Source organism: Dromiciops gliroides, chromosome 1 (assembly GCF_019393635.1).
Source record: "Dromiciops gliroides isolate mDroGli1 chromosome 1, mDroGli1.pri, whole genome shotgun sequence".
In the NCBI taxonomy this organism is placed as follows: domain Eukaryota; kingdom Metazoa; phylum Chordata; class Mammalia; order Microbiotheria; family Microbiotheriidae; genus Dromiciops; species Dromiciops gliroides.
Window position 1 is genome coordinate 755,529,963 of NC_057861.1, and position 20,498 is coordinate 755,550,460.

Genomic DNA, 20,498 nt, shown 5'->3' on the forward strand with positions numbered 1-20,498 from the left:
CAAGAACCTCAAAGAGCTTTTCAAACATTAATTTGTTATGTCTCCTAACATCCCTGTGAGGCAGAGCAGTAGAAAGTTATTATTATCTCAGTTGTACAGCTAGAGAATCTAGGGCACAGAAAGGTTTTAACTCTCTTAGGGTTACAATGTGGGGACAAACTTATTTTCTCATTCCCTGTATAGTGGGGGCATTACAATAAATGGTAACAGCGAGCCATAATTTAGTATGGCTCTACTCTAGGAAAATGATTTGAGTAAGAAAAAAAATGGTATATGAATAGTGTTGAGTCAATTAATATTGACAAAGTTGCTCTTCCCTAGTGTGAAAATGTAAACAGGGAGCCAAATCTTCGTCTTTCTAAAGGGCAAACACGGGGAGAATGGTTGTGGCTCCAGCTGTTAGGTGGTTTTTGAAGCCTTTGCTCAAAAGTAAGTTGGACTATCCTGTTAGGAGGGAAGTAAGCGAGCCCAGCTGATGTTGTGTCACCATCCTCCCACAGACCGCATCCCCCTCAGCTCTTTGCTGGACACTCATGTGGTCATCCTGCCGAGGCGGTCACCCTGCTGACGTGGCTATCTTGCTGTGGTGGTCATCGTACCGTCGTCCATCCACGGAGAGGTCCACGATGAGCAACTGCCCGAGCTAAAACCGCCCCGAGTATTCACTCTTCACGTCCCGAGGTCGGTGCCAAATGAGCGTGCTCAATTAGCGTGCTCGCCGTGGCTTCCCAGGCACGTCCGTCAGTGACTCCCGAGGCACATTACATCAGAGAGCATCCAAGCCCGTGTCCGGGCCGGTGCTGGGGTCTATACTCAATGAGAACGGTACAGCAGCGCTCGGGCCACCAGTGACCCGGGCACCTGAGAACTCGCCCAGATGCTGCTGGGCCGATTTCTTTCCATCCTGATAAAAAGCGAGTAGTTAAATTAAAAAAAAAAAAAAAAGATAACCTGGCCTAGGAGGCCCAGTCTTGAAGTCTGGAAGACCCGAATTCAAGTCCTGTGGTCTAATCTCTACTCATAGACGGTGACATCACAGTCCAGTTTGGGAAGGCGGGAAGTCCTTCAGAAATCCTGGCGTCCAGCCCTAACTCTCCCTAAAGCCCTAATCCTCTATAAAGGCCTGGGGCAGGTCAGAGGCTCCCAGAGTCCTCCAGGCGTTCTGGGGGAGGGGGACGCGGCAGACGGGGGTACCGCTTTCAAATCATTCCGAAGCTCCTTGTTCTCCAGGGAACTCAGCAAGTCCTCCCCTTTCCTGGGCCTCGGTTTCTCTATCAGTATCTTCTGACAATGCGTCCATTATCTCACGATCTTATCCACACCCCACCCCTCTGCCCCTCCCCCCATATCATAGACTGCAAGAAGGGCTCCAGGGCTTGGGGGGAGGGCAGGGGAAGGAAGCGCATGCGCCCCTGGGGTCCTCGGCCAACCCCTCCCGTCCCCTTCCCCGCCCCCCTCCTGGCTCTGCTCCTCCACTGGGAACCCTCAGAGGTGTCGGGGCCGCACAATCAACCCTGCCGGAGGAGGATGAGACAACAGTGGGGTGGGGAGGGGGTCGATCTTTACAGCTGGAGCCTGAACACAACTCAAGACAAGAAGCCTCTCGAAGCCCAAGATGGCGGTGGCCCCAGAGGGAGCACGAGCCCTACGTTGGCGAGGACGTCCGGACGTCGGTGACGTCAGCATCCGGGAATCTCGGCCGGGATTCTGGCGCCCTGACCAATGCGGGGAGAGCGCTGACGTCACCGCTGCGCAGGGGGCGGGGTGGGACTGCCCAAAGGGCCAGGACGCTCGCACCTGCGCAGACGGGCCCGACGCTCAATTTTTTTTTCCCCCCCCCGCCCCCCATCTCCCCCTCCTCCACCGCGGGCGGGGCGACGAGCCGGGTTCCCATCATTGTTCTCCAGCCCGGCCCGGGTCCTGGTCTAGGTTGTGCACTCCGCCGGAAGTCGCTCCCGAGCTGGGGGGGCCCCCTCCTAGGGTGGTGCGACCCCGGCCCCCCACGCCCCGGAAGTGATCGGCTACGGCGGCGGCGGCGGCGGCGGCTGCCAGGAGGAGCCTCGAGCTGTCCAGCCCCGGTCCCGGCTCCGCGGCGGCGGCGGCGGCGGTGGCCGCCTCGGCCTCCCCCGGCCGGACGTGCGTGCCCGCCTCCGCTCCTCGGCCGGCTGCAGGTGAGCGCGGGCTCGCGGGGCGCCGGGCGGTGGGTGTGTCCGGGCCGGGCCGCGGGAGCGCGGCCCGAAGGTCACTCCGCCCGAGGCGGGGGCATCCATTAGGCGCCTGCTGTGTGCTGGGCGGGGGAGCAAAGGGGCGCCCCTCCGGGGGGAGGGGAAGAGCCGCTGCATCCATCAAGCGCCTGCTGTGTGCCGGGCTGGGGGGGGGCTGCGGGGGAGGAAAGGGGCACCCCTCCTTTGGGGAAGGGCGAGGAGAGCCGCAGCATCTTCCATCCATTAGGCTCCTGCTGTGTGCTGGGCTCCGGGGTGACCGAGGGAGAAAGGGGCGCCTTTGGGGGAGTGGGGAGGGGAGCTGCAGCATCCTTCCATTAGGCGCCTGCTGTGTGCAGCGATGGGGGGCGGAGGAACGAGAATCCCCCCCCCCTTTGCGGAGGGTGGGAAGAGCCGCAGCATCCATCCATTAGGCGCCTGCTGTGTGCCAGGCTTCGGGGATGCGGGGGAGGGAAGTCTAGTCTCTCCTTTGGCCGGAGGAGAGCCTCAGCATCCATTCATTAGGCTCCTGCTGTGTGCCGGGCTGGCTGGGGGGTTGGGGGGGGGGGAGGCGAGAGGCGGTGCCTCTTTTGGAAGGTGATGGAGAACCGCAGCTTCCATTAAGCACCTGCTGTGTACCGAGGAGGAAGGGGGTGCCGCTCCTTTGGGGAGTGTAGTGGGAGAGCCACAGTATCCATCTATGAACCGTCTGCAGTGTACCGAGCTTGGCCAGGAGACCTGGGAGGAAAGGGGCGCCCCTCCCGCACGAATGAGGGGAGAGCCGCAGCCTCCATCCATTAAGCACCTGCTGTGTACCAGCCTCGCCTCTGTCTAGGGCGGGGGAGGCGGGGGCACTGGAGGGTCTCCCAGAGAGGAGAGTAAAGGGCAAGCAAGCCACTGCGTGTGTATGAGATCTCTGCAGTACCGGGGCAGACCGTTGCCTCTGCCCCCCGCCACCCCACCCCCCCAATCCTGCTGGGCACTAGAACAGAGACATCTGTAGATGGACATCTATTAAATACCTCGTGTTGGTGAGCATCTCAGGCTCTGACCCCCAGGCCAGCCGCGTGACCTCTGTGCTAGGGGACGGGAGTGGGGGGACCCATCAGCCCCTGCCCTTTCGGAGCTCACCTGGGAGTCAGTCCATAACATTTACTAAGCTAGCCTGCTAAGTCTGGGGAATCCAATCGGAAAAGAAAAGACCATCTCCTTGCCCCCGGAGATGATGATCTAATAGGAGAAGATAGCACACCAAAGGAAGGGAAGGGTGGGGAGGCACCTGGCACCAGGGGCATGATGGGGAAGTCCAAAGGGGTGCTGTCTGCCGAGAAATAGGTGGCTGGCTTGGCCGCCCTACTCCTGGGGAGGTTCTGGAGGACGCTGCGGCTTCACCTAATACATACCGAAGTAACAATGAGGGTGGGGAAAGGGGTATTATCACTTTTCTTCTCTGCCTCGGGAGGCTGAGCTAGCGGGGGCTCCTCCCTGCCCCCAGAGCATCAGCTCGAAAGCCTCCTAGATTGGGGAAGGGGAGGCTGATCCAGGATTCCAAACATTTGAAAGGATTTTCTGATTTTGTTCTTCAGTTGGTTTGGGTGTGGGTATGGTCCACAGTTTGTTTTCCGTTTCTGAGGAAATGGGGAGGGGAGGGGGAGTTAGGCAGCCACCTGAACCTTTGTGGGAGTTACCCACCTTAGATAAGATCGCTGGATTGAACTAGATAAGGGGACTAACAAAAGAGCCGAGGGTGGAGCAAAGGGAGCCTTCTCTTGGCTTTCGGTTTGATTGAATTCCAGTCTTTGCTCATTCGCCGACTTCACATGTGACTTTCCCGTTTGGACCTCAGTTTCTTCATCTGTAAAAGGCCACAATTAAACTAGAAAATCTTCTAAGGGCTTTTCACAGTCTAAACCGTACTGACAGGCTTTTGCCTAAAACCCGAATTTCTCGACTGAGCAAGCTCCTGTGTCAACTCCAGTGCCACACCCTAGTTAAACTGAAAAGCACTTAATTTATATATCTGGGGTGCCCAGATTGCTTTTGTTTTTGAGCTAAGAATTTAGTTTCTATATGCATTTTTGAAGTGGTAAGATTTATTTTAAGAGTTTAGTTAAGAGAAAAATTGACCTGATAGGATCTTTATTTTATTGAAACTTTAAAAAAATGTTCTTTCTTTATTGAAACACAAATGATTTCATTGTTGAAAGTAATTCCTCAGGGAGCCAGCCTGGCATAGTGAATGGAGAGGATTGGGTTTGGAGTCAGAAAAACCTAGCTTTAGATCCTGCCTTCATAGAGACAGGACTAGAAACTTCTCCAGGCCTCAGTTTTCTCATTTCTAAATGGGATGATAATACCTGGAATCAGGGATGTTAATTTCCAGCAAATATAATCTCTAAGCCCTCCATAGACTTAAAAAATGTTATACTGATATTAGTTATCAGTTCTAAAAATCTAATTCAGTTAAAGAGCCTTCCACCAGATATTTGATTATATTATATTTCAGGTTAAGATTTATAAGTCATGGTTAGAATTAAATTGTGAAAAAGAAATGATGGTACATTTATCTCCAGTAAGTTAAATGTGAAGTATTGTGAGTACTCCTGTGACCTCTTTCAGCTGTGATTTCTGTATTTCATGTGGACCTATTAGTGATGTTCTTATTGTTTGTATGGATGAGGATTTTTCTTTGTGACTTGGAATTCAGCCTACCGAAGAGGAAACATCTAGGAAAGAGAGCTTTTAAAACAATTTCAGAAAGATTACTTCAGAGATCCTTGACTTGGCTGGTGCTGGTGTCGACAGTTATGGGGGTTGGTTGGTTGTTGACCAAAATGACATCATTATGTTGGTGTCAAGGTACACTGTGTTCAACTGTGGCTGATCAGACCAATTCGAACTTAGAAGGTTCTACCACAGGTCCGGCACAAATAGTCCACATTAATATTTGGAGTGGGGATGTCTCTAAATTTGTGTGACTCGCATTCCTTTTGAGCTGCTGCCATTCTTCCTTTGCTCATAGAGGACAGCGCCTTCTTTAATATGGGCATGCCATGCTGGGCATTCATTTGCCAGCGCCTCCCATGGAAGACCTTGAGCCCTTGGGTGCCCTTGTATTGCTTCTTCTGCCCTCCACATGAGCACTTTCTGTGTGTGAGTTCTCCATAAAAATAGTCTTTTAGGCAAACATATATTTGATATTTGAACACCCCCCCCCCCCTCCTGTCAGAGTTGCACTCTCTGCAGTAGCGTTTGAGTGCCTGGCAGTTTAGTTCAGGAAAAGGACCTCAGTGCCTGGTGCCTTATCTTGCCAGGTGATCTTCAGAATCTTCTAAGAGGATTCAAATGAGAGCGATTCAGAAAGACAGAATTCGGATTTTGGGATCATGGTTTAAAATATAGGAATGACAGGCCCTTGACTAGGGTTAGGGTGTAGCTGATGAATGCTAGAAAAAAAGATTTTCATCAGTTGTTATAAGTGAAATGAAAAGAGAAGGTGAAAACTACCGACCTTTATCTAAGCTGCTTGACACCCTAGAAAGTAGCTAGAGAAGGAAGAGCTACAACAGACACGCTCAGCAATTTATGGGAGAGGCCCAGGCCACGGAACCCAGCCCTAAACCTTTCTGGCAGCTACTGGCCTTCCTGAAACCTGCAGTGGGCACCAGACTCACTGAATTCTGAAGAAACAGGGTGGGTGAAAGGGGTGATGCAGTGCTTTTGGAAAGCCACGGGGACCAGAGCTGGGAAGCCTGGGGGGAGCTTGGAGGGGAAGAGGAGGGGAACTGAGAGTGAGTAGGCGTGCACTGGAGACCACTTGAGTAGAAGAAGTGGGGGGAAACAATGTAGCCCTGCATGCCGCCATTATGTAGTAATAACCTGTCAGCAAGCTCTCATGAACACCCAGTGGAGCACTGTGTGAGGTGCTGGAGCTGCAAAAACAAGAAACCTAGGCCTGCCCTCAAAGAACTTGCTTTTTTAGTGCAGAAAACAACAGATGCTTTTAGGGGTGGATCGTGGGGGAAGGACTTTGAGGGGTATTGGGGATTCTTAGAGGCAGAAGAATGGAGGAGGGACGAGGAATCACTGAAGGGAATGCATCCTGCACTTAGGGAGTCTCCGGTACAAAGGCACTCAGAAGGGAGATGAGGGAATGTGTTTGAAGGACAGCAATAAGTGGGCCACGTGTATGCCTGGGAGGTGGTAGATAGGAGCCAGGGAGGGAAGGACTTTGGGCACCAAAAGCTGGAGGTAGTGTTTGATCCTAGATGTAATGGGGACTGTTACACTATTAGAACCCCAGCTTGTCAAGATGCACAGGAAAGATTCTAAAGATCTGGCCCAACACCAGAAGAATGCTGTCTCATCAGGGTAAATGGCGTTTAAGGAAGACACAGCCCCATCTGCTTTGCCCTGACCATTATGACCTTTCCCACTCACTTGGAGCTAAAACTCATGTTGTGGCCCCCACTAGCCTGGGAGCAACTTGCGAGTCTCTTCTGTTGGGGAGTAAGCATTTCATAAATACTTTTCCATTGTGGAGAATTTCATCTGGACATCTGGAATTCTTCCTCTGCCAAAGTAACCAACCAGAGGTGATCAAGTACCGTCCTGCTTTAATGATCACATCCTCCTGGTGGTTTAGGAAGCATTGACTGCTCTCCTGGCCTGAACAAATTCTGACCAAAAGGAAGAGACTGATTATAGAGAAGTTGTCAGCTTAGATTTGATTTGATTTTTAAAATTAACTTTATTGAGACTTTTTGTTTTTAGGGCTAACAGCTAGACCTGTGATTTCACTACTCTAAGTCAGAAGTGTCAGATGCTCCTGAGGGCAGCAGAACCAGATTACAGTGTAATTGGGAAACCGTTAAAACACATTTAATGTTAATATGTGGTTTTCCAAATCATTTATATGGCGCCTTTTTTCTTTGACTTTGGAGGCTGGTGTAGGTAAAACTCCCACTCCTGGTGCAGTTTAGACTCTTAGAGAATTTCCTTGAGAGACTGAGGGACTTGTCCAGGCTCATCTCCCAGGTTTGGTCCTGCTGCCTCATTTATTTCCCATATGCTTTTACCCCTTGTGCCTTCCATCTATCTGATGAGCCTCACCTGTAGTAGAACCTGCTGACACAGTGACCACATCTGCTAGTTAGTGTTTGCACTGCTCTGCACCTCTAGCCCTCCACCCCTAGTGAAAAAGAGGTCAATACTGAGAGTTACTGACTCAGCCTTTGGGTTCGTTTTAGTGAACTTTCCATTTATGTTCTTGTCATTGTATATTTAGTATTCGTGGTTCTGCTTACATCACTGCATAGGATTGAGCCTCAGAATTCTTCATCCTCATCCTTTCTTACGGTGTAACAATGTTGTCACATTTACAGACCACGATTCGTTCAGCTTTTCCTCTGTGAGGAGGAGAGATAGCTGGGGCCTCAGTTAGCAACCTCTCTGTTCAAGTCTTGCCTCTGACCTGGAGGGGCTTTGTCCGGAGCATGTGGCTAACCCTCTGCATGCCTGAGGCCATGCTCAAACCTAAAGCACTAGCTCTTTTACTTGGGGAAAGTTTCCTCACCTGAGAAGTGGCATCACAAATGTCTTCCATAGGGTGTGCCCCATGAGATTCTTGGGTCAGAGGTGGGAAGGTTCAGCATCTCTTCTCGCATCATTCCAGGTTGATTGTCTACAGCAGCTGACGTTTCAAAGATCCTGTACCTGGGATCTGGGGGCTTGCTACCCCAGAGCTCCTCCAGCCTTGGTTTTATCTCTTCGCCATCTTTGCCAGTTTGTAGGGTGTGACTTGTGCCCACACTTGTTTCCATTTGCACTTTTCTTATACATCATTTGGAGCAATCTTTCATATGGTTGTTGCTGATGACACTTCTGTTTTTAAATGGCATCCTTTGACCACTCATATGCTGGGCCTGCTTTAGTTGTGAAAAGGTAGGCCCCTTACCAGTGTGAGGGAATGGAGGACGAAAGCTTGGTGTGTTGTGTTAACGTGTGTAAAATATTTTTGAATCGACTGGGCCTAATTTGGGGGCTGAAGCTGACTGGAGGACTAATCTGGGGACTGTAACTATTTGGCTATCTGACTCCGTTAATTTAATGTGGGCCGTTTATAAAGTTCCACCACACTGCTCCCAAACTGATAGACTAAAGATTAAGAAGCCTCTTAACCAAATAATCAAAGCAGAGTTTATTTATGAGATACTATTGGAAATTAGGAATACAGGGAAATAAAGTGTACAACCTGACTGCTTTCCTGTGGGCTCTTTCGCACCTGCTGCTCTTCGAACTTCTTGAATACAATAAGGGCCTTGGCCGCCTCGGGCCTCAGGGCACGTTACACTTTCCCTGGTTTGTGTTAAGGCCGGTAACCTTGTCAGCCCCTTCTCTCCTTTTCAACCCGAACTCTGCTCCATCCTTGTCCGGGCTCCCCTCTAGTCAGCCTCTCTCCTAGTCCTTCCTCGAGTCTCCTTCCTCTAGTCTGTCTCCTCCATCCGTCCCCCCTGAGTCTCCCTCCCAGGTCTATATATACCTTTTCTCTCCACTCAAATCTCGGGGCTTCCTTTGCCCCCACAGACCAAGCTAATCCGCCAGCCGGGGCTGCGGCCGGTTTGGGGGGGGGGGTGCGCTCCAAGTTTCACGTGCCTCAGCACAGGCTATCCGGGATCTGCTCAGGTCAGAGGGAGCTGGGGGCTTTTTTTCCCCCCAGCTGTCTGACCTGGCGTCTTGTATAGCCCACGGGGCTTTTTCGATCAGCTGAAGCTGAGGAGGAGGGGGGAGACCCTGAGGGCCTAAGGCTTTCTAATCTCAGCCTAAAGGTAGGGTCCCCAAATCAAAATAAATTTCCACATGTGCCAAGAAGTGGAAGATTCTAAATGAGACCAATGGATTCTGTGAGCAGGAAGAAGGAACCTTAGAGCTCATTCTTGGAAAAGAGAAGAGGGCAGGGAGCAAGGGGCTGGAGGCAAAGCCGTGGGAGGGATTTTGCTTCTGTTTCCTCTGCTAAGAAGAAGAATCCTGGATTGGAAGAGAAATGCTCAGCACAGAGTGGGTGCTTAATAAATGCTTGTTGATTGACTTAAAAAATGGCTTTGTGAGAAGGTGAAGTACAGTCTCTTTAATTCTAGTGCCTTCCTGCTGCAGATTGTTTCCTTCCCATCCTGAGTAGAATGTGTTTGTTTGCATGTTGTCTTCCTCATTAGACCATGAGCTTGAGAACAGAGGCTGTCCCTAGGTGTCCCCAGGCACTTAGCTGGGTGCCTGGCACATAGTATGTGCTTTAATAAATGCTTATTGACTGTCTGATGAGTACCTTGGTGCATTCAGGTCATCAGGCATAGACTGATTCTGCCTTCTGGGATGACCAAGCCACTCTCATTTTGTGGAAAGATGGTAGGGAACAGGAGAGATGCTGGAAGGGCTGAAGAATGGCAGGTATCATGGGGCAGAGAAAGGAGCAGAATCTCTACACCTCTCTACACGAGCCTGTGAACTTGACCCACATTCCTAGTAAAACTCTCAAACTTGTTATTAAGGGAATGATAAGTGAATGCATAGAAGAGGCAGCCTTGATCACAGTGAGCCAGCCAGCTTCATCCCAAACAGGTTAGGCCACCCTTTGCCTTATTTCCTTTTTCGAAGATAGTACCATTATGTGGATGCAGCACTGGTTGAATGGCCACGCACCAAGACTAGTCCTTAATGGTTCAGTGTCACTTAGGAAGAGTTCCCATGGGGTGCCCCTGGTATCTGTACCCAGTGCTGTTTCATGTTTTTAATTTTTTTTTTTTAGTGAGGCAATTGGGGTTAAGTGACTTGCCCAGGGCCACACAGCTAGTAAGTGTTAAGTGTCTGAGGCCGGATTTGAACTCAGGTCCTCCTGACTCCAGGGCCGGTGCTCTATCCACTGCACCACCTAGCTGCCCCCTGTTTCATGTTTTTATCCACAACTTCTTTCTCAGTCTTGACTTCATTTCCCATCAGCTGCTCTGCTTGGAGCATCCCACATCATCTCCTCAGCACCCTCTGATTGGAAGGGGAAGCAGTAAGCTCTTTCCAAAGCCTCCCCTTATGATGGGCTCAGGATTCTCCATTAGCTCTGCTTGCTTTCAGCTCTGTGAATAGCCCTGGATGCCCTGTGGAAGCCTCCTGTCCTCCTTTTAGCGTCCTCAACACTATACAGTGCCTAGAACATAGCAGGAACTTAATAAATGTAGTCAGTCGGCTATCAGCAGCTTCCAGATGAGACTTGGATTCCAGTTCTCTTTCTGGGGGTGAGGAGAAGGCGATTTTCCAGTGGTACCTATTGTGTGTTCCCAAAGGACTGCATGGCACTTGTAAAAACCACAAGGCTCATGGGGAAGATGAAGTTGGGGCACAGAACTCAAAAACGTCAGTGACATGTCAGAAAAAGGTTGGGTAAGAAGTATGTAAATATTCCAGAAAGTCCTGTCCCAATCCCCGTGGCCTCAGCCGCAGCTCAGAGCATGGTGGGGATGAAGATAGGGCTGCTGACCAAGCTCTCCCTGCACCAGAAGATGAACAAGAAATTGAGACCTTGACCGTGACCTGAAGTTTGCTTGGGTTGGGGAGGTAAGAGGGGGCGAGAATGGCTCGGGGCTATAGCTTGTCGGTTGTGTGGTGATGCCTTGCACTGTTGTAAAGCTGGGTAGAAGCAAACTCAAATTCTTGTTAAGCCCCAAATGTTCCCTAACATGCCTAATGCAATAGACATATCATTCCCTAATGTAATCATTGCATCAGAACAAACTGGCCTTTTTGAAACTCAGGAATAGCAGACTGACTATACAATCGAGTGAGAGTGAAGAGATTTCTGCATTTAGAGCCAGAGGATGTGGATTTGAATCCCCAGTGCAGCTGTTTGCTGTCTCTGTGACCTTGAGCACTCACTTAACTGCTCTGGGCCCAGTCTGTAACACGAGGGGGCTTTAAGGGGATGACCTTGCAGGGTCCTTTCTAAGTTCTCTGTGACCTGGAATTCTGGAAGTTAGAGCTAAAATAAGAAGTTTGACTGTACCATTTGGTAGGAAGCATCCTCACTCTGGTATCGGGTAGTTTGGGTGCTCCAACTCTGAGGTTCAATTGTGGCACTTGATAGAGGCAGTTTGGGTACTCAACAGATTGTGCCATAAAAAAAAAAAAAAAAGGTAAGGGGCAGCTAGGTGGCGCAGTCAGGAGTACCTGAGTTCAAATCCAGCCTCAGACACTTAACACTTACTAGCTGTGTGACCCTGGGCACGTCACTTAACCCCAGTTGCCTCACTAAAACAACAACAACAACAACAAAAAAGGTAAATGCTACATTCTTAAGTGTCTCCTATGTGCCAGGCACTGTGCTTATTAGCACTGTACAAATACCTCATTTGATCCTCTGGAAGGTAGATGTTGCTATTATTCCAATTTTATAGTTGAGGAAACAGGCAAACAAGTGACTTAGCCAAAGTCACATAGTTAGGAAGTGTCCTGTCTCCAGGCCCAGCACTCTAGCCATTTGAGGCTAAGTATCTATGTGGTGTATATGACCGTATTAAATATTGAATTTCTGTGTTAATCCTGCGCAACCACAGGCTTATATGTGAAGTATCTAGTTGGGAGAAAACCAATGTTGGGTTGTTTAGAATTGGGCCATAGTAGACTTTGGAATTGATGTCTTGCTTTTCTTGGACTGCCATAAAGCCCTCAGTATTAGCTAGAACCTCAGTGAGGGAGTGAGGGATGGGGAGAGCCCCTGTTTGGAAAAGTGATCTGTTACGGAACTCTGCAATGTCTCCATAGCAACCAAGGAAGGCTCCCATGAAACCTGATGACCCCATGTGCCTGGGAGTCAGATGCTGGTCCCTGCAGTGCCTGGTAGACTATCTACACTGCTTTTCTATGGAGTTGTTGCTACTGCAGTGCTGCTTCCCCCATTTTAGTTTTGTTTGTTTGTTTTGTTTTTGTGGGGCAGTGAGGGTTAAGTGACTTGCCCAGGGTCACAGCTAGTGTCAAGTGTCTGAGGCTGGATTTGAACTCAGGTCCTCCTGAATCCAGGGCCAGTGCTTTAGCTACTGTGTCACCTAGCTGCCTCCCATTTTAGTTTTAAGGAAATAATTGGACTTAATTGGTCAAGATTTTGTGAGCATTCAGCTGAAGAGACTTTAATCTGTTTTCACTTCAGTGGCATGTGCATTGATGAAAACAAGTCAGTTCAGAGGCTCAGATCAAGGGGGGAGGGGCCAGGGGTGCTGCTGTTTTCTATGCTGTGTCATTAGGCTTAGAACAAGAGGACGTCAGTTCATCCAGACTTTCCAAGTGGCATTTTTACATAGAATATAGCAATGGCATCAATTTTAAGACCTAAAGAAGATCTGAGGTGGGCAGTGGATGGTGGAGGTGGGAGTTATGTGTACAAGTATCACCTTACTGTGCTTGGGGGAGGTGCTGGCACATTACATTTTATCTTTCTTTTCTTAATACTTAATTTTTTTCCAATTACATGTAGAAACAATTTTTAATATTCATTAAAAAAAAGTTTGAGTTCCAGATTCTTTCCTTCCCGCATCATTGAGAAGGCAAGCAATTTGATATAGATTATTTATGTGGAGTCATGTAAAACATTTCCATATTAGTCATGTTGTAAAAGAAAATACCCCCCCCCAAAAAAAAACCCCAAACAAAACCCAAACACAGACAAACCCAAAGAAAGTTATAAAAAAAATTAGGCTTGTAGTTTCTATAATTTTTTTTCTCTGGAGGTGCATAACATTTTTCATCATAAGTCCTTCAGAATTGAGTGGATAAAGCACCAGCCCTGGAGTCAGGAAGACCTGAGTTCAAATGTGACCTCAGATGCTTAACACTTACTAGCTGTGTGACCCTGGGCAAGTCACTTAACCCTCATTGCCCCGCCCCCCCCCCAAAGTCCTTCAGAATTGTCTTCAATCATTGTATTGCTGAAAATAGCTAAGTCGTTCACAACTGATTATTGTACAATATTGCAGTTAGTGCATACAGTGTTCTGGTTCTGCTCACGTGCTTTGCATCAGTTCATGTAAGTCTTTCCAAGTTTTTCTGAAAGCATTCTGCCCAACATTTCTTACAACACAGTAGTAGTCCATCATAATCATATACCACAACTTATTTAGCCATTCCCCAATTAATGTGAATCCCTTCAATTTCTAATTCTTTGCCACCACAGAAAGAGCTGGTATAAATATTTTTGTCCACATAGATGCTTTTCCTTTTTCTTTGATCTCTTTGTGGTATAAACCTAGTAGTGGTATTGCTGGGTCAAAGGGCATGCAATTTTATAGCCATTTGCTCATAATTCTAAATTGCTTTCCAGAATGGTTGAATCAGTTCACAACTTCACCCATCCAATTTTTCCCCATTCTTTCCAAAATTTGTCATTTTCGCTTTCTGTCCTATTAGCCAATCTGATAGGTATTAGGTGATACCTCAGAATTGTTTTAATTTGCATTTTTCTAATCTGTAGTAATTTAGAGCATTTTTTCATAACTAGAGATAGCTTTGATTTCTTCATCTGAAAACTGCCTCTTCATATCTTTTGACCATTTATCAATTGGGGAATGACTTGCATTCTTATAAATTTGATTCTGTATTCTCTATATATTTGAGAAATGAGGCCTTTATCAGAAAAAATTGCTATAAATTTTTTTCAGTTATGATTACTGTATATTTCCCCTGCATCTTATTCCCCTGCCCAGTTTATCCTTCCCTCTCCTTTGACCTCCCGCAATCTGCCCTACTTACTATTATCTCCCCCTGTCCACCCCCTCTGCTTTCTGTTCCTTCCCTTTAGGGTAAGATAGATTTCTATACCAAATTGAGTATGTATGTTTATTCCCTCTTTGAGCCAATTCTGATGAGAGTAAGTTTCAAGCATTTTCTGCCACACACCCCCTTTCCCTCCACTGTAAAAGCTCTTTTGTGCCTCTTTTGCGCCTCTTTTTTTCTTTTTTTTTTTGGGCAGGTACTGAGGGTTAAGTGACTTGCCCATGGTCACACAGCTAGTAAGTGTCAAGTATCTGAGACTGGATTTGAACTAGGGTACTCCTGAATCCAGGGCCGGTGCTTTAACCACTGCTCCATGTAGCTGCCCCCTGTGCCTCTTTGTGAAACAGTTTATTCCATTCTACCTTTCCCTTCCTTCTCCCTGTGCCTTCCTCTTTCTTACCCCTTAATTTAATTTTTTTAGATATCCTGTCAAAGTCATCTTTCTTTCTCACCCCTTTAGTTCTATTTTTTTAGCATCATCTCATCATAGTTAACTCACACCCATGCCTTCTGTCTATGTTATACTCTTTCTAACTGCCCTGATAATGAGAAAGTTCTTAGGAGTTAGAAGTATCATCTTCCCATGTAGGAACAGAAATAGTTTAAACTTATGGAATTCCTTGTGATTTCTCTTTGCTGTTTACCTTTCTATGCTCCTCTTCATTCTAGTATTTGAAAGTCAGATTTTCTATTCAGCTCTGGCCTTTTCATTAGGAATGCTTGAAAGTACTTTATTTCATTGAATGTCCATTTCCCCCCCTGAAGGATTATATACAGTTTTGCAGGGTAGGTGATTCTTGGTTGTAATCTAAGTGTTTTTGCCCTCCAAATATCACATTCCCAGCCTGCTGCTCTGTTAATGTTCCATCTCTGTCTGATGTTCTAGAGGGAGGACCAAAAAAGAACAACTTGAATCTATACCTTGGTGGATTGTGGGGAGGGCCAGAGCCTTTGGGGTGGCCTAGAGGAGAGCAGCCAGGAATGTTCTTTCACTTTTGGAAACAGCTTGTATGTGTGCGTGTATGTGTGTGTAATTTAGGCAGAAGTTACCGAAGTCCGATTTGAAAACAAGGTTTAAGGCAGTAAGCAATAGTGTATGTGTTTTATGCACATGTGTATGTATATACAGCGCATGCACACATTATAGCTACGTAGGCATTCACAGATTCAGCTCGTTATTTCTTGGCCGAGATTTCAGCACTTGAGTTTAGTCATGCACATGCTTGTCTATCTGTCTGTCTGCTCTTTGCTAGGAACTGGGAAGCCCTTTGTTCTCTTGGAATACCTGGGTCTAAGAATGCTTAATTGAATTCAGGATCTGAAGAGATCAGATCGATCATTTCAAATTGTATCCAACCCGCAGGGAAGGATGACATTAGCTAGCTGGAGGCTGACCAGCTCGCTGAGAACATATCACTCAGGATGAGCTGGTCTGGAGAGATGATGACCTGGAATGCAAAGGGGCAGGCTGTCCTTGGTGTGGTTCTTTTCAAAGACTTATAGGGTGCCCCCTGGCTACCTGATCCTAATTCTTACCCTTGTCTATGGACCCATTCCCATTTGCAGTGATACTTTGTTATTCCTCTATTTTGTATAAGGGTCCCTTGTAACTCAGGAGGCTTCCACTTTGGATGGTGGTGGGGAAGTATTATGACGTGTGCTAGGGCCCATAAAAGAGCATCAGTAATACAGTTTAAAAGGTGAATTTCAGTCACTAGGTTGCTGCCATGAAGTGGAAAGAGCGCTCGGTCTCAGAATCAAATCCTGGCCCTGCCATACATGGATTAGCATTGGGACGATGTTCAGATCCCCCAACCACTGGGCATCTCTGTCTGTTCATAGTTCATTTGTGAAATGACCTGCTTTGTTGGGGATGTACTTTGATAACAGGATTGTTAGGATTATGTGTGGAAGCACCTGTAAGCTGCAAAATGTTTAAATAAATGTAGTGTACTTATAATTGGGAATGTTCTTTGTTTAAATTCAAAATTTGTAACCAAGGGGGAACAAAAATGGTATTTCTCTCCCCACCCCCACCCCTTTTTTGTTATTTTGCTGATATAGGAAATTTCCAGGGAGGGACTCCCTCTGCAGATACACAGGCATCTGGAGACGGGCCTGGCGTACTTCTGTTTAAATGGCTTCCCATGTCTAGGATGTGATGAGAGATGGGATTGGAACCCTCCTGGCTCAGACCCATTCTCTAGCCACTGCTCTAAACTCCCTTAATCCTACATTTTTTTGAACACAAGATACAAAGTAACAAATGACTAGATTTGAACAGTTACTAATGATAAGCAGTTATTAAGTTGTTAAGCACCTAGTACTTTGTATCAGGCATTCAGTGAGGTACAGGGATACAAAAACAGGAATGAACCATAAAGCAGGAACTTGGTGTCTCTTTGGGGAAACAACATGTACCAGAAATATACTCGGTGTGGAAATGGATCTAGTTCATCATCAGGCATTCTGGTCAGTGGAGCCCTAACTCCCCGACTCCTCCCAGTCCCAAGAAGCTGTTCCTTGTGTTCTCTGTACCTCCATGGAGCACTCAGAGAATGTCTTCCAGGCCTTGCTATGGGATGGCGTTCTATAGAGGGCATCCTATGGGATCCTTGCAGCATCTCTGGAGGCTAGTCCTTTGATGGTGCTGCTCGGTATTGACTTGTCCTTCCACAAGAGGGTTTCGCTGTGCTAGTGCACACCTCTAAGGTAAGATGTTCTCACCTATAATAGAGTATTAACTTTGCTTCACAATAAGATGTCAGACTGTGTGCCAGCATCTGGCACTTTTATCAAGATGGAGCCTCCTCACTCTGAAGGGGTATTTTATACATTTTCTCCTAATGTTTAGTACAAGTGTATGGATCTTGAAACATCGAAACACAGACATAATAATTGCCAACTCCTTTTTTTTTTGGTGAGGCAATTGGGGTTAAGTGACTTGCCCAGGGTCACACAGCTAGTAAGTGTCAAGTGTCTGAGGCTGGATTCGAACTCAGGTCCTCCTGAATCCAAGTCCGGTACTCTATCCACTGTGCCGCCTAGCTGCCCCATAATTGCCAACTCTTAATAATCTTGCTGCAGTCCTTTCTATACCTACTTAACTTTGTTTTTCAAAAATTTGAGTGTACTTGTACAATTGGCAGCAAGTATTTACCATGATGGTATTATACTGTACATTAATTACCACCTAAAGTTTCAGATCTCTGCTAATTACCAAATCTTTATTGAGGGAGCTCATGAGTAAATTTTTTTTTTTTTTTGGCAGGGCAATGAGGGTTAAGTGACTTGCCCAGGGTCACACAGCTAGTAAGTGTCAAGTGTTTGAGGTCGAATTTGAACTCAGGTCCTCCTGAATCCAGGGCTGGCACTTTATTCACTGTGTCACCTAGCTGTCCCCATGAGTAAATCATAGCAGAAATGCTTTGGCAAGGTGAGGGTCCATGCAATTTGATACCTACCCCCTCCCACTATTGCTTCTTTCTCTCTCTCCCTTTTATATTTTTCCCCCTTTCTGAGATGGTAAGCAATCTGATATGGGTTATATATGTGCAATCATGTAAAACATTTTGATATTTATACTGTATTAACTTTAAAATGAAAGTGTTTGCTGCTCTTGTATTTTTACTATTAGCCACAAATTTAATTTATTTTTATATATGTGTGTGTACACACACACATGCACACGCAGAATTTAAGACCCTTCAACACTGATCAACATCCAAAAGTTTAACTAAAGTAAATCAATTGCCACAACAAGGAGACCAAGAAATCCCAGAAAGCATTTTATTCAGCAAACATCTGACTGGCCAAACAGAGAGAGAGAGATACCAAAGGCATCACTGGGTTAGAATATAAAGTCATTTGAAAAATCTTTAAAAGATGCATGATTATGAAAAATACCTGCTTATAAAGAAGAACAGTGGAGGGTAAAACCTAAGGCAAGGACACTTAAAGATGGAAATTAAAGTACCTTAAATAGAGAAAAATGGAAAAGATTTGTAAAAACCATTTTAACAAACTCTTAAGGCCAGTGGAAGTATTGTATTTGGACGCCCCCCTCCCCCACAATATTCCATACTCAGATTTCCTTATAGAGGAGGAAGAAGGCCATTAAAGAGAATAGAGATAGAAGTCATTGAATTTTACCCTGCATACTCTAGAGGAGAGATAGTGAAGGCAGCATTGAGCATTGAGAGGCTGATGTATTCACGGGGTATGAAAGAGGAGAAAACAGAAAAGGTGTGGGAACCAATGTACCTTCTCTCACATCTATATGAAATTCTTTTTTTTTTTTTTGTGAGGCACTTGGGGTTAAGTGACTTGCCCAGGGTCACACAGCTACTAAGTGTTAAGTGTCTGAGGCCAGATTTGAACTCAGGTCCTCCTGACTCCAGGGCCGGTGCTCTATCCACTGTGCCACCTAGCTGCCCCTATGAAATTCTTTATGTGAGTCATCTATACACAAATTTAGGGTATCATTGATGAAAACAACAGGCAGCCTTGCACAAATGTTGTTCAGCAGTGAATCACGTCTTTACCATTTCCCCATTGGCTGAAAGATGTGGAGATCTTAACCGGTGAAGGTCCCAGGGAAAAGATGAACTAGCACACATCCTAGTCCACATGTACCCATGGGCACTTTCCTAGGAGAAAATACTGTGTATATTGTTGGTGTAGCCCAGTGTTTTTCCTGAATTGTTTATCTCCTTCCCAAGAGGTCAGTTAAGGATAAGGGGAGGGATGGTGTTAAAACGACTGATATAAAGACAGAAGCATCGCTAAAACATTTTGAAAACATGGATACATTTATGTGTGTAATACACACACTCCTTCCTTTCCATTTCCCTTCTCATCCCCAAATAACTTTGGTGATTAAAAAAATATTGCCTTTTCCACTGGTTACTTATAATATAGAGTGTACTTTTTTGTTTTTTGATAAGGGCTTTGTTAAGATGTCATGGAATTTCTGCCTATTTAAAGATTGGTGAAGTCAACTTTCTTATAGTTCATTTACTTTTTTTAATTATTGTTTTGTATAAGTCACAAAATTTAAGATGGGCAGGAGCTAGATTTTAAAAATATGTTGGTATAAGGGGCAGCTAGATGGTGCAGTGGGTAGAGCACCGGCCCTGAATTCAGGAGTACCTAAGTTCAAATCCGACCTCAGACACTTGACACTTACTAGCTCTGTGACCCTGGGCAAATCATTTAACCCCAATTGCCTCACCAAAAAAAAAATAAATGTTGGTATGGAGGATCCAACCTAGATCTTGCCCTTTGCAAATGCTATCAGTTAAATGCATGGTATATATAGACTTGGGAAATGAGCCTTGAATGAAGGGTGGGTAGTTATTTAAGTGTGGAGAATGTATAGGCTTTGGGGAGGATGAGGCTTACTGGAGGAAGGATTGACTCTTTTATGGCTCTTGGGGATGGCATGTGGGTAAAGAGTGAAGGGTCAACTCTAGGTAGTATCTCTGAGTGGAAGGAAGGCATGTTGTCTTGGCTGCCCAGAAGCCCTTGTCCGCCATTTTGGCAAGTGGCAGCATGACCCACATCTGCTGCTCTAAGCAGGGCAGACAAGGGAAATGCTGGCTGAATGTCTTAGCCGTGTGGGAGGTACCCAGATGGGCATTGAGCTGCCTTGGGAGGTAGTGGTTTCCCTCACCAGCAAAGGCTGGTGGGTCATTTGTTGGGGCTCTTGTGGGAATGATTCTTTCTCTGAGGCAGGATGAACCAGATACTCTCTGAGGTCCTTTCCAAGTCTAGGATTCTGCAAGTCCTTTGTGTTTCCTGTCAGGTGGAGTATTTTGAGTCTGCGTGGGAGGTCTCTTTGTGGAGACAGATGTGAGCCAAATCCTTCTTTTTTTCAAGGAAAATCCTGGCTTGGGAGAATGAGCCAGAGAGAGAACATCTCCTACTCATTATATGGAAATAATCATGAACCAAAGACCTCCTTTCTGAGAGCAGCCACGTGTAAGGAGTTTGCCCCATCTCAGTAATCTCTCACTCATCTATATTGCTTGTCATGCTTCAGCTCCTTTCTCCTCACAACAACCTTTTCTGGTCTGGTGGCCAATGTTAGCCCTGCTTTACAGATAACGATCGACTCTGAAATGCCAAGAGATGAGATGTGATCTCCTGCTTGTCCAGGGTTGCATCCAGTAAAATAGCACAGAAGTCTATGGACTAAAAAAGTACTTTACCCCCAGGAATGGCTTCAGTCAGCCCTCTTCCTCTTGTTCTTGATACGGTTATAACAAGCCTCATTATCTGGCTTCGAGGCATTTCTGAAAAGTGGGGAGATAGGCAAGAAAAAAGTCGAATTTGTGTTCCCTGTCTCCCTTGTCACTGCACCTTGCCAAACCTCAACCATGGATAACTCCTCCCCACATTTGTTCCCTTTGCTCCTATAAACATAGTGCCGAGCAAAGGTGGAAAAAACCACATGACTGTTCTGACTGGGTACACACTCCAGATATACGT

General features: G+C 46.6%; 1 protein-coding gene across 2 annotated transcripts in view; it reads left to right on the forward strand.

Annotated features, from left to right (window-relative positions):
- The first annotated feature begins 2,036 nt into the window (after positions 1–2,036).
- Positions 2,037–20,498, forward strand: part of RALA (RAS like proto-oncogene A) — a 57,643-nt gene continuing 39,181 nt past the window's right edge. Inside the window, exon 1 of one of the 2 annotated variants that reach the window (XM_043963990.1) lies at positions 2,037–2,171. The gene's annotated coding sequence lies outside the window, so the exon portion shown is untranslated. The remainder of the gene's footprint in view (positions 2,172–20,498) is intronic. The other variant, XM_043963984.1, reaches the window with a different exon arrangement.